The following is a 15,522-nucleotide window of genomic DNA, read 5'->3' as shown; positions in this document are numbered from 1 at the left end:
TATATATAATTACATGTAAAGAATAACATAATTAAGCGATAATTCAAATAAAAATTAGCTATCAACAGTAATTTATAATAAACGTATTTTGAACGGGTTTATGAAGCATAATCTAATTTGATAGTAAAAATAATAATGGCGAATTATTTATTCATTTTGTAACAATATTCGTGGCTTATACTGGTTTGATGAAGTTCTGTTGAAATTCATTTCAAATATTCCAAATCTTTTTATGTACATTGATTTCAATGCGATTTTTATTAGAAAAAAATTCAATGAGTTTGATTTTCTTACATAATTGTAATTACATTGTTCAACGCAAAATAACTACAAGCAGAAAAGCAAAGGTGTGTTAAAATTTCTGTATTTTGCTATATAAATTATTAAAATAACCAACCTCCAGCCTAACAACTGAATGTCCAAATTATAACCCGCAACTTTTCTAAAAGTAACAAATTTCAGTTAAAAAAAACCGCAGTAAATAAATAAAACGAAATACTATTAAGAAAAGAAACACGAAAATTTATTTTTTTATATTTACTTACTTTATTTTTAGTTCAAAGGGGCAATTTGCTCTCAAGGACTTTTAATTTCGCTTTGGCATTTTTCATTGAAAACTATAAACGGCGAATCACTTTTCAAATTGTTGCCACTAAATATTATCGCTCTGTATTATACTTAAAGAAATTAAATATTGAAGAATCTGCATGAATGTCTCGCATTGTGATAAAACAACGGTACCTAGAGCTATCAAAATTTAAATAACGTAATCTTCCATACAATATGGGCATGTGGAAGCCCTAATTTGAATTTGAAATTTGTTTTATTATCGATTTCATATTTTATAACACTTCAACGAATTTTTGATTAAAAAAAGCATAAGATTTCAAAGCGAGTAATGTCAACACCGTACGAAAAAAATCCTATTTTTATCTCCAGCGCGAGAGACTCTAAGATACGGTCATTTTAAAATAATTTTGAGATATTGCTGTTGAACTGAACTTTATGGTTTGAGTACGTAGAACATGATATTTAATGAGGTAACACACAAAACGTTAAAAACTCTCCTTTGGACGTAGTTTAAAAACTGAAACCTTTCATATTTTTATTTATTAGTCCAAAGGGACGTATTAGTATTTAAAACAATAGTCCGTGAGAGACTATTGTTTTAAATACTAATACAGTTTTCGTTTTTGCGATTTTGTATTGAATCACTAGAAACGGCGAATCACTTTTCAGACTGTTGCCACCAAATGTCACTAGTCCCGCATTACATTTTTTGAAGTAATTAAATAATGAAAATCTGCGTAAATGTATGTATATTTCTCGCATTGTGATAAAAAAAAAGGTTTGAAAAAAGGCCATCCAAGTTTGAAGGACGTAATCCTCCTACGAATATGGGCATGTGGAAGACCAAATTTGAAATTTGGAATTTGTTTTATTATCTATTTCATATTTCGTGAAACTTTACCGAATTTTTATGTAACAAACTCAAAGATTTCAAAGCAAGCAATAGCAACACTCTACGGGGGTGGAAACCTTTTTAATTCACTAACTCTACTAACTCTTTCAAATGCAAATAAATGGTGGCCTCATTGCGCCTACCATTACTTTTACATTGCTCATAAATCAATAGCTATCCCATGCACTAAAGTTGTAAAATCCGCAACCGCAACATAAGAACAACATACTTTTACCCCTTTATAGGGCAAAAATGCAAAATTTACTAATAGAATAAGAACACAAATACAGAGCTGAACGAGCCGGTGTACCAGAACAGGAATATATATATATATATATTTATAGATGTTAAAGTGACCGTTTGCCACGAAAAAGCGAGGAGTACAACTATATGTTATAGCACTCCCATATACTAAAACATTCTACGTCTACTCATTCTCGAGTTATTCGAGATACGTATCTCTTGAAACGAAAATACATGCAAATACCGAAAAATCTCTTTGCTCAATTCATTTTACAATCCGTTATTGGAAAAAAGAGCTCCATATTTATTCTGTCCAAAAACTATGCCAAAAAAAAATCATTTCAATTGATTTATAGTGGGTTAAATTGAGTCGCAACCATAGAGTTTTCTTGAAACCTGGTACCCTAAAGTTTTTGCAACTACATTTCTTACTTTAATTTGTACAAGGAATTAGAAGGTGAGAGTTTTGTATCTTCCATTCTACAGGGCCGATTAACGAAATTTAGCTTGCATTTTTCATACCGGAAAAGCGCTTCTTTCGCAAATTTGTATAAGAGTTTTAACACAATATTAAAAATTATCCATATTGAAATAAGAATTTATAATTGAACAAACACGAAAAATAAAAATGCGAAAGGGAAAATGTACAAATTGTAAACATATAACAATAAATCTCCTTTTAAAGAGGTCGCTTACCTAAAGAAAATTTCTGAGTTACATGAAATTCGAATTCAAATTACAAGAATTTGTTAACTAAATTGTTCTTTATTAAAAATCATTCCCTGGAATCTGAATATACTTATGGATTACGAGGAAATGGAAACCCTTAGGGCGGAGTCTGAAGTCTCGTAGTTTTGCCTCAAATGCCAATATTTTATGATTCATGCAGTTTTTCAAGAATAAAGCTTAGAATATTATAATAAATCATAAATGAATAATAATAAACGAAAGTCATTAATACAAATGAGATGACAAAACGAATGATTAAAATTTTATTGGAGAGCCAAATGTGTTAATTTTACATTTAATTTTTAATAAAAGTCTAAACTTTATAACTAGTTCGAAATTTTTTTGAAATCGTAATAATAAATGAAATTGTAATAAAAAATATAATCAAAAATTTAGAAATAAGTAAATCAAATACAAAATTAAGATAATAATAGTAATAATATTAATAATAATAAAATTAATGCTAAGCAAAATAAAATATTAAGGAGAAAGAAATATAAAATTTAAAAAGTAACAATAAGAAAACACAAAAAACATAAAAGTAAATATTAATAAACAAATAAGTAAAAATAAAATAGCATTTAAAAAAGAATATGATATAAACATAGTAAAAAATGCAATAATTGCGAAATTATAATAAAAATAATTCTTAAGCTTTAATTAAAAGCCTTAAATTTGGTAAAATGCACAGTTTAGTCATAATTAAGCCACTTCCTTGGCTCCCCAATTACTATCTTTTTTATTAAATAAATATAGGTTCTGCTTATGAGCTCAGTTTTTCAGTCAGTCATCACATAACCAGTCCCTGGTCAGTCAATGTCCAAATTTATTCAATCAATGAGATCGTCTCTTATTTAGTCAAAGTCAGTCAATGTCCTATATTTATTCAGTCACTTCAGACACTGGCCAATTAGTGTGATCGTCAGATAGTCTGTCTCTCGTCAGTCAATGTACAATTTTTAGTCAGTCAATTAGATTGGTATCATTTCGAACAAATTTATCACGAACATAAATTTAAATTATGTAAACTTAGATTTTTATATGATGCTTTAAACTGTTATGTTTATTTCTGATTTTTTTAAAGCGAAAATATTTCAGTAAAGCTTTTCTTAATTTTGAAATTGTGAAACACTTGCAGGGCTGTGATGAAGGATGTTGAGTATTCTCGTCATCAACGTAGATGACAGCGACGGTATCAACGACGATATCAATAAGGCGTTCTTGAAATTCTTGAATTGGTTAAATTGATGTCCCCTTGTGCTCCAAGATCGGTATGCGATACAATGCATTCAGTATCCAATGATTTAATAGAGGCATTCAAACTGGGGTTTTGCTGGTTGAAGATGGTTATACTGCTATTCATGCCTGTTTGATTACCAGAGTTATCAGGTTTTGGGTAATCAAAATTCCGTTCTGCTTCTTCATGGAGGTAATTCAATTGATTTCCATCATTTATATAGTAAACTTCAGTGGGATTATTATTGAAATCTTTGGCAAAACGTTCGATGTGGTCAGTGGCACTATCGATATGCAAATTTAGAAGATTATTATCAAAAGCTTCGTTAGGAATTTGGAGAAGATGGGTGTCATTGTCTATATCAACATCAAAGGAATCGTCATTATGTTCATGAATATCAGCACATGAATCAAAGAAATCTAAATTATGTACCTTCTTTCCGGCACTATAGTTGTGTTCATTAAGGTTAATGGCATTTTCATCGTTACTTTTTCGAGTTTTCTCTTCTCTTCGAGGAAACAAAATGAAGGCAATCGCAAAACAAATAAGTATGCCCAATAGGCTGTCGATAAACGGTGTTGGTATAAAAACGTAACATAATACTGTCAACAAAAAGAAGCCCATTTCTAAAAATGGCCCGAATTCGTTTTCAGCAGTAAAAATAACAAATTTAAGCAAATGTGATCCACACGTAAAATTTTAGCAGTAGGAAAAATTTAGTAGGAAAACTGATTGGATTTACCTCAAGGCACACAAAATGTTTACATAAAATATGACATAAAATATTTGAATATAATTAATACAGTATATAAAATATAATAAATGATTAATGAAATTATAATATAGTAACTAAGTGCAGAACAAATAAAGCACTAATAACATATTGCTGGTTAGCTACGCGGCAATAGGAAATATAGGAAATAACTGAATTTGTAAGTTTATATCTTAGGGCATGCCATTCACAGTTTGTGTATGAGTCCATACAATCATTAGAGTTGTCATTCAGTCTCATCTTCAGTCTTTTACTGGTCTTTGGAGATCTCCGGATCATTTAATTAGCGCCTAGAATTATGGATTAGCATTGGCACTGAAAACATTTCGAGTTTTTATGTCACGATACTAGATCTCTTATACTCTTGTTGAAAATACACATTTTTCTAGGTTTTTAACATATTTTGTCACTCTATTTTTCTCTTATTAATGATAACAAAACAAAATTTAACTTCCAACATCCATACCAGTTTTTTGTACACGATGCTGCAGAAACATAAAATGAAATTCAGAAATTTCAACAACTGAAATTTAACTTTTTCAACTGTTGCTACAATTTATAACACAAACATAGGAAAACATGAGCTCAAGGAAATGTGAGGGTATAGTACTCTACTTGCAGTATAGACTCAATTGAGTGTTTCCCACACGGAAAGTGCATTGAACCTGAAACTCAAGTTTGAAGGAATCCAGTAAAAGAAAACGGCAGACAAACTTTTCAGGCACTGAGAGATACATCAACTATTAAGGGGGACAACAGGATGAAAACTAAAAGAAGGGTTATGGATTGTTTATTGATTTATAAATTTTGATTTATTCATGATATAATTTAAAGTTCTCGGGTGGATAATAGAACCTTAATTTTGACGCATGTACAATCTCAGTTGGTTTCTTCGTGTGAAAATTTTCCCTGTCGATTTCATAATTAACTTCAGATAATTTATTCATAATCCGATAAGGGCCTGAATAGGGTGAAGTCAATTTTCTAGTATTTGGGTATTCAAATTCCTCGTAAAGGACAAAATCTCCAGGTTGAAATTTAGATTCTAGAAATCTGATGTCATATCTAGTTTTATTCTTTCGGTGGTATTCGATAGTTCTTTTCTTTGCTAAAGCCCTTGCTTCATTTAAGGAAGGGTATTTATTTTGATCAATTGGAGATTCAAAAGGGAGGTTACCAAATAGTAAGTATGCTGGGGTGAACTTCGTTACCGTATGAGGGGAGTTGTTATATTCGATAACAACTTGCTCTAGCACTTTAGTCCATGGTACTTTTTTAGAAGAAGAATTTACTTTACATTTTAGTCGACTTACTATTGATTGATTTACTCTTTCTACTTTACCATTTGTCTGGGGATGGTGAGATGAAGTTAAAAGTTGTTTAACATTATGCTTTTTAAGAAATTTTTTGAATCTAGAGGAAGTGAAGGCTGCATTCCTGTCACTCAGAATTTTTTCGGGGACTTGTACTTGAAATATTTGTTTTAGACAATTGGCATAGGTTCCCTCTAAATAAATTAGATTTAATTAAATTAATTAGAATTAATTAATTAAATTAATTAATTAGAAATTAAATTATTTAGAGGGCATAGGTTCCCTCTAAATAATTTCCCTCTAAAGTTACACTTTTAGAGGGAAAAGCCCAGACATATCTTGTTGCATGGTCAATAACTATGTGCAAATATTTTTTTGTAGAATTATAATAATTAAATCCTCCCACAGTGTCAATAGAGAGACATTCGAAAGGTTTGTCGGTTGGGGGTACGTCTTGCATAAGACCAAATTTTTTCTGTTTTTTCTTTTTATTAAGTTGACAAGTATGACAATGTTTTACAAAATTTCCGATATCTTCGCTAATATGAGGCCAATAATATTGAGGGGTGATTAAGTTAAGCATAATTTGAACTCCCGGGTGACCAAAATTTTCATGGGTTTTATTCAACAATTTTAATCTTAAAGATTTAGGTACTACAATTTTATAAAAATTCTTTTTCTTAATTACCATCATATCATTTATCTCTTGGTAATTTTTTCCGGAGACATTATCAGTTTTTTGTTGTTGGATTATTTCATTTCTATCAATTAAATGTACATAATGTTGGAGGTGCTGTGAAACAGGATGTCTAGAAAGCATGTCAGCTTCAATATTGGTAGAGCCCTTCTGATACTTTACTTCATAATTGAACATACTTAGTTTGAGTGACCAACGGAAGAGTCTACCTTTTAAATTTTTAACATTTTTCAGCCAAACGAGGGCCGCATGGTCCGTATGTATAACAAATTTTTGTCCATGCAGATAGTAATAGAATTTGTCTAGGGCATCTACTATGGCCAAACATTCTAACTCAGTAATCGTATAATTTTTCTCATAATTTCTTAAAGTTCGGGAATGATATGATACAGGGTGAAGGACATCATTTTCATCTGGTTGTTTCAAAACAGCTCCAACAGCAGTTTGAGAAGCGTCAACAAAAATATGACATGGCCTACTGGAATCATACAATTGTAAAACAGGTTTGGAAATCAGTATTCTTTTCATTTCGTCGAAAGCTTTTTGACATTGGTCATCCCATTCCCACTTGACACCTTTTTTCGTCTGTTTAATGGAGCTCTAATAGTTGCATAATTCGGAATGAATCTATGATACACATTTACACTTCCCAAAACTCTTTGTAACTCTTTGGTGTTACTGGGGTTTTTAAGTTTCTTAATAACTTCTATATTATGGTTATCGGGAATTATTCTACCATTTTTTATTTCATAGCCAAGAAATGTGATCTGATCTCTGGCGAACACACATTTGTTTCTATTCAATTTAATATGCTCCTCTTTAAACACCTCAAATAAAATTTTTAAATGTTTTAAATGTTCCTTCTCAGAGGAAGAGTAAACGATTATATCATCAAAGTAACTGCAAGCGAAATTAATTTTATTTTTTGTTAATATTCGTCTAATTGTTCTGTTAAAAATTGCAGGAGCATTTTTGAATCCAAAAGGGAGTCTTAACCATTCGAATAATCCAAAATTCGTGCAAAAAGCTAATTTCTCAGTATCTGCAGGGTGAATCGGGATGTGCCAGAAACCAGATCTCAAATCAATTGTAGAAAATACTTTTGCTTTACTTAATTTGTCTAACAAAGTGTCAATGCGAGGAAGAGGGTTTGCATCTGTTTTAGCCAGGGAATTCAATTTTCGATAATCTATACACAATCTAGTTTTTTTTCCTTCCTCACGTTTAAGTACTAAAGTCACGGGGGACGAATATGGGCTACAACTTTCTTTAATTATACCTGCTTGTAATAATTGATCAATTTGGGTCTTAATTTCCTCTTCTTCCATAGGGGATGTTCTATAAGGTCTTAATGATACAGCCAAATCAGAATTTAAATTAATTCGTTGAGGTTCAATATTAATTTTTCCTACATCATACTTATTTTTAGAAAACACAGATGAATAATCATTTAACAATTTTTCCAAGTTATACTCTTTGTTATCGACAGTATTAGAAACAGCATTTTTCACATAAATGTTAGACTGAGAAACTAATTCCTTTGGATTTGTAGTCCGAGATTTACAGGTTGGAAAATTTCTTACATCATCATCATTATTAACACATGGATAAACATTTGTTGTACCACCTTGAAGTTGGAGGTGTAGAGATATGGGTCGGCTGTCAAAATGGCAGTCATCATTAAGTACAATAGCTCTCTGTTTAATTTTTAAATTAGTACAATCAATACTCAACTCAAATAATTTGCATTCATAAAGTCCTAAAATTACATAATTCAAATTATTATCAAGAACAAACAAGGTAATTTGGTTACTAATCCGTCCAATTTTCATTTGTATACAACATATTTTCTTGAAGATTATTTTTCTTTTAGTTTGGGTTACTGAAAATGATCTAACTCTTTGTACTTTTAAACGTAATTGTCTAGCTGTTTTGGAAGAAATTATTGATATGGTGGCACCACTGTCTACAACACACTCTAGACGTTTCTTATTGGACAAATATCCCGACACCTTTAATAGTCAACTACTGTGAGGGGTTTCTGGGGTTGGTTCTATTGCAAGGGGCGTAACATTAGGTGTATCAGATCTCTCCCCTCTGAAAGGACAAAACTGAAACCAGTGAAAAGCATTTGGGATTCCGTTCCGGGTGCAAAGTCTACAGGGACTGGGTGGCAATGGCAATCTATTTTGGGAATTATAATTATGATGGCTTGTAAATCTTGGCCCACTGAACCGATTATAAATATTACTTGGTCTCTGAAAACGTTGGAAATTGTTGGGTCTAGGAGAATCTTGTCTCACAGTAGTTTCATAGCTTGAAGCTGAAATTCTACTTCTATTAAATCGATTGTAATCTTGGGAACTGTTCCCATTCGGAGTAACAAATCTGGGAGGTGCACTTTTGATTTGTTGATTTTCGCTAATCTTAATAAGCTTATGGACATGAGTAAGCCAAGAGATGGGATCAGAGGGTGCGTTGATCGTCATTAAAGATTTTAATTCTATAGGAAGGCCATCCGTCAGACCCTCCAAGATCATTTCATGAGTTAGATTTAATTTTTTACCAATATCTAATTTTTTGCGAAAATATTGCGTTATGTCCTCTTTATGATTGTACTTGTAATTGGCAAAAATCACCAAACGTAGTTAAAGTGGGGTCGAAAAAATTTTCCTTTAAAATTTGGACTAATTCCCCATATTTAGTAATTTTATGGCAGTTTTTGACATATACGCTAAGTGCATTACCTTTTAGATATCGAGCTACATTATTAAGCTTCCACGTTTCATCTTTATCTAAATGAGTTTTGTTAAAGTACTCAAGCCATGAATTTATATCCATATCATTCTGCGCGTCAAAGGGAATTATACTTGTTTCAGGTTCAGTGCTAGCTGCCCTTAATGAATCAACAGGATCAGAGAGGTTTTCATTAGCCATTATTCTTTTAATAATACTTTCATAAATAAAACTAATAATACTTTATAAATAAAACTAATAATACTTTCATAAATAAAACTAATTCAAAAATAATACTCTTTAAATTTTCCCAAAACAATATTAAAACCAAAATACATCCTTTAAATACCAAATTTAAAATACATTTATACCAAAATAATACTTTTTAAAATTTTCAAAATAAAAACACTATTATTAAATCAGTAATTATAACTCAATAGTAACATCATTTGCATCGCCAATCTTTTTACTAATTGCTTCTGTTTGACTTATTGTGACGAGAATACGAGTGATGAAATCGACACGAAAATACACATTTTTGTGCACTCTTGATTAGATTTTCGCAAAACACGATCAATCACCACACAAGCACAAAGCTCTCGAGAGCAACACAGAACGGCGTAGACGTAGGGAAAGATTTCCATCCTCAAAAGTAGGTCAACGGTAAGAGCACATTTGATGAACGACGAACTTTTGATGGAAACACAAATCACACATCACAGGGGGCAGAAGGATGCTTCTCTGGACGTAAAATAATCTGCAGTATACCAGAATACAAGTAACAGAAGGATGATTTTCTTGAAGCAAGAACGCCTAGAGAAAAATGTAGAAACATAGAAGTCGCACAGCGGCAAATTCATCTAAAGTGCGTAACATTTTATTCGTATAATCCTTCGGGTATTTTCTTTTTTTAGATAATCCCTTTGAAGGTGGTATCCTACCGGCTTTCTGAAATGTAATTTCTCATACATTATTTGTTTTGTGCAGCCGGGGCAACAGGAATGACACAAATTTTGGAATATAAAGTGGTAGGTTTATTTTAGCATCCATCTCACAAGCGTTCTCCTCGTAACTTGAGCAGAAGCCCTACTTATACATATGTGTGCGTCACGAGGCTCCTCCAATCAGCGATATTAATTGAAATCACGAGGTGACGCTCTCTTCTCATCAGGAGTGTTCTTAAGTACTTTATGTAATATGACAGATTTATGAGTTTGGCGATTTGGCGGGCGCCAACAGGTTAATATATTTTATACTAAAGAAAGGATTTCGCCAAAACTTAGAAACAGGGATGCAATTTAGGTAGAGAATCGCCAACACATTATTAAGCAATATTAATAGAATTTAATTTAATCAATTGATTTAAAAATATCATTACATATATATATATATTTATACATATTAAAGTGACCGATTGTCACGAAAAAGCGAGGAGTACAACTATATGTTATAGCACTCCCATATACTAAAACATTCCACGTCTACTCATTCTCGAGTTAATCGAGATACGTATCTCTTGAAACGAAAATACTTGCAAATACCGAAAAATCTCTTTGCTGAATTCATTTTACAATCCGTTATTGGAAAAAAGAGCTCCATACTTATTCTGTCCAAAAACTATGAAAAAAAATCATTTCAATTCATTTATAGTGGGTTAAATTGAGTCACAACTACAGAGGTTTCTTGAAACCTGGTACCCTAAAGTTTTTGCAATTACAGTTCTTACTTTAATTTGTACAAGGAATTACAAGGTGAGAGTTTCGTATCTTCCATTCTACAAGGCCGATTAACGAAATTTAGCTTGCATTTTTTATACCAGAAAAGCGCTTCTTTCGCAAACTTGTATAAGAGTTTTAACACAATATTAAAAATTATCCAAATTGAAATAAGAATTTATAATTGAACAAACTCGAAAAATAAAAATGCGAAAGGGAAAATATACAAATTGTAAACATATAACAATAAATCTCCTTTTAAAGAGGTCGCTTACCTAAAAAAAATTTTCTGAGTTACATGAAATTCGAATTCAAATTACAAGAATTTGTTAACTAAATTGTTCTTTATTTAAAATCATTCTCTGGGATCTGGATATACTTATGGATTACGAGAAAATGGAAACCCTTAGGGCGGAGTCTGAAGTCTCGTAGTTTTGCCTCAAATGCCAATATTTTATGATTCATGCAGTTTTTCAAGAATAAAGCTTTGAATATTATAATAAATCATAAATGAATATAAATAAAAGAAAGTCTTTAACACAAATGATATGAGAAGACGAATGATTAAAATTTTATTGGAGAGCTAAAAGTGTTAATTTTACATTTAATTTTTAATAAAAGTCTAAACTTTATAACTAGTTCGAAATTTTTTTGAAATGGTAATAATAAATGAAATTGTAATAAAAAATGTAATCAAAAATTTAGAAATAAGTAAATCAAATACAAAATTAAGATAATAATAGTAATAATATTAATAATAATAAAATTAATGCTAATCAAAATAAAATATTAAGGAGAAAGAAATATAAAATTTAAAAAGTAACAATAAGAAAACACAAAAAACATAAAAGTAAATATTAATAAACAAATAAGTAAAAATAAAATAGCATTTAAAAAAGAATATAATATAAACATAGTAAAAAATGCAGTAATTGCAAAAATATAATAAAAATAATTCTTAAGCTTTAATTAAAAGCCTTAATTTTGGCAAAATGCACAGTTTAGTCATAATTAAGCCACTCCCCAATTAGTATCCCCAATTAGTATTTTTTTATTAAATAAATATAGGTTCTGCTTATGAGCTCAGTTTTTCAGTCAGTCATCACATAACCAGTCCCTGGTCAGTAAATGTCCAAATTTATTCAATCAATGAGATCGTCTCTTATTTAGTCAAAGTCAGTCAATGTCCTATATTTATTCAGTCACTTCAGTCACTGGTCAATTAGTGTGATCGTCAGTTAGTCAGTCTCTCGTCAGTCAATGTACAATTTTTAGTCAGTCAATTAGATTGGTGTCATTTCGAACAAATTTATCACGAACATAAATTGAAATTATGTAAACTTAGATTTTGATATGATGCTTTCAACTGTTATGTTTATTTTTGATTTTTTTAAAGCGAAAATATTTCAGTAAAGCTTTTCTTAATTTTGAAATTGTGAAACGCTTGCAGGGCTGTGATGAAGGATGTTGAGTATTCTCGTCATCAACGTAGATAACAGCGACGGTATCAACGACGATATCAATAAGGCGTTCTCGAAATTCTTGAATTGGTTTCACTTCTATTCTGTCTACTTGATCCATTTTGCTATTTATTTCTGGTTCATTATTTGTGTTGATGAGATTGCCGAAATTGATGTCCCCTTGTGCTCCAAGATCGGTATGCGATACAATGCATTCAGTATCCAATGATTTAATAGAGGCATTCAAACTGGGGTTTTCCTGGTTGCAGATGGTTATACTGCTATTCATGCCTGTTTGATTACCTGAGTTATCAGGTTTTGGGTAATCAAAATTCCTTTCTGCTTCTTCATGGAGGTAATTCAATTGATTTCCATCACTTATATGGTAAACTTCAGTGGGATTATTATTGAAATCTTTGGCAAAACGTTCGATGTGGTCAGTGTCACTATCAATATGCAAATTTAGAAGATTATTATCAAAAGCTTCGTTAGGAATTTGGAGAAGATGGGTGTCATTGTCTATATCCACATCAAAGGAATCGTCATTATGTTCATGAATATCAGCACATGAATCAAAGAAATCTAAATTATGTACCTTCTTTCCGGCACTATAGTTGTGTTCATTAAGATTAATGGTATTTTCATCGTTACTTTTTCGAGTTTTCTCTTCTCTTCGAGGAAACAAAATGAAGGCAATCGCAAAACAAATAAGTATGCCCAATAGGCTGTCGATAAACGGTGTTGGTATAAAAACGTAACATAATACTGTCAACAAAAATAAGCCCATTTCTAAAAATGGCCCGAATTCGTTTTCAGCAGTAAAAATAACAAATTTAAGCAAATGTGATCCACACGTAAAATTTTAGCACCACTAGATTTGATATCTCTAATGATTATGGTTTATTAGCATTGTTAAAAAAGTATTCATTAACTTTGTTGTAATTCAACAAAAGCCTAAAACAATTATTAGTAACTTGATTGTTACAAATGTTATTAAAAGGATTCTTTGAATATGTAGCAATGAAAGATGTTCTGATATATAACTCTACTCATAATATAAAGGAAATTTCTGTGTGTATTTCTTTCGTTCATGCTGCGTGTTAGCTAATAGACCCAGAGCTACGAATTTGGAACATAGGTACACTGCTCAAAAAAAAAAAAAAAAAAAAAAAAAAAAATGGTACAGTCCTATATCTCCCGATCTACTGGGCCGATTGACAAAATTCAAATTGCGTTCTTCATGTCTTGAAAGCGCGACTTAGGGTATATATTAGATTTATATATAGCACTATTCTAACATAGCTATTTTGACACAAAATCGGACTTCTTCTGAAATAACATACCAATTTTTTTACATATTTCGATTCTACGACTCAAATTACGCCTAAATATGAAATTTTGTAAAATTTGGAGCGAAATTTACGGAGATATTCACAAATTTATGTTGGCACTTTTTTGTCAGTTTGCGCCAAGAATACTTTACTTGGCGAACTTCTTAATATATGGCAACCTAGCTTCCTTTTCCGTGAGAGGAAAAAAAGTCACCATCGTTCCTTTTTTCCAAATAATATTCTTATATTATATTTTTAATTATAACTCCTTATTTTAAGTAATTTTTTCTTTTTCGAATTTCATTTTAATTGTTTAAGTTGCACTTTTTTTTTTTTTTTTTCGAATAACTGTTTTAAAAATTTCTATTTACCTATTCGAACTGCGTAAATAAAGGTGCAGCGTTTATTTTTTTTTTTCAAATAGTTTTCTTTATATATATTTTTCGTCATAGTTATTAGTTTAGGTCATTTTTAAATTTTTTTACTTTTATTTTAATTGTTTGTGTTGCATTGTCTCTTCAGATAATTGTTTTAAAATTTTCTATTTATTCCTTCGAATTGAGCATTTTAAATATATTTATTAATATCAACTTTCCAGAATTTGATTTTATTTATTTGAACTACGTTTCTTTCGGAAGAATACTTTGTAACCCAGACTACGATGCGTTTGAAAACTGCATACGATATTAAAAGAGAAAATACAGTAAAGCACAGTTTTACACGCCTTTCAATGTTCCGTTCAGAAAAAATATATATAAATAAGAGAGATGTATAACCGATATTTTAACTTAGGATGACTTGCATACACTGCTTTAAACAGTTTTATCATTGTGCCCATTGCTTTACACAATTTTATCCTACATTTGGTTTCTTAAAATGTTATTCATATTTTAGTCAAATATTTTATTTTTGAAATCGCAAGAATCAAATATCATAATATTGAAAAGTTTTAAATTTAAAAAAATACGAATACTAAATTTTACGAAAAAATTTATTTTTCTTCTCTTTTTCTTTAAGCATTCTGAAAGTATATTGAAAAGTATCCAACTTTTCGAAACATTTTGGTATTTCTGACAATCATTTTAAATAAAGTTATCGCCTTCCATTTCATAAAGGCCCACAAACGGCCGAGCGGTAAAGTTGCTGAGCACTGGTAGTTCACTCCGGGGTTCGAACCCCGGTAAACGGGCTGTTTGCATGGGCGTTTTCGTGGATTTTCTCATGTGTACCGCGTATGACAACTGGTTTCCCTTAGAAAGTTCTTCACGAAGTATTTCGTCAGAGCCTTTATCAGTCTTTAGAGGCTAAACATTTTGAAGGTATGAGATGAAAGCAAAGACTGGTTTCATCAAAAGGTTTTGGTTTATTTTATTATGACAAAGCACACTACGGCTATCTGCCTAAGGGGACGGATGCCTTCCTGGAGGACTTTCTAAGGGAAACTGGCTCGCATACACGTTACACATGGGGAAAACCACGAAAACACCCATGCAGCCAGCCCGTTCGCGGGATTCGAACCTCGGACAGAACTACCAATGTTCAGCCACTTTACCACTCGGCCGCAGTTTCATCAGGAAGGGAAAAAAACATCTTTAGGTGATATCCACATACATCACTGGACAAAATCCTGAATCTTCAAATAATTCGACTGAGAAAATCATGGGTATCACCATTTATGATATGATATGATTAAGACACAATAACACGCCGAATAAATACTAATTCAGAAGTCAAACAACAAAAATCAGCGTTATATTTACAAAATTTTCACAGGACTAGTTTCGATGGTTTTACCGAACCACCATCTTCAGCTGCAAAACCGCAAAT

The sequence above is a fragment of the Stegodyphus dumicola genome, chromosome 9 (genome assembly GCF_044657685.1).
Source record: "Stegodyphus dumicola isolate Sdum_Otavi_A_Nest chromosome 9, ASM4465768v1".
Taxonomy (NCBI): domain Eukaryota; kingdom Metazoa; phylum Arthropoda; class Arachnida; order Araneae; family Eresidae; genus Stegodyphus; species Stegodyphus dumicola.
Note: the sequence above shows the minus strand (reverse complement) of the source record.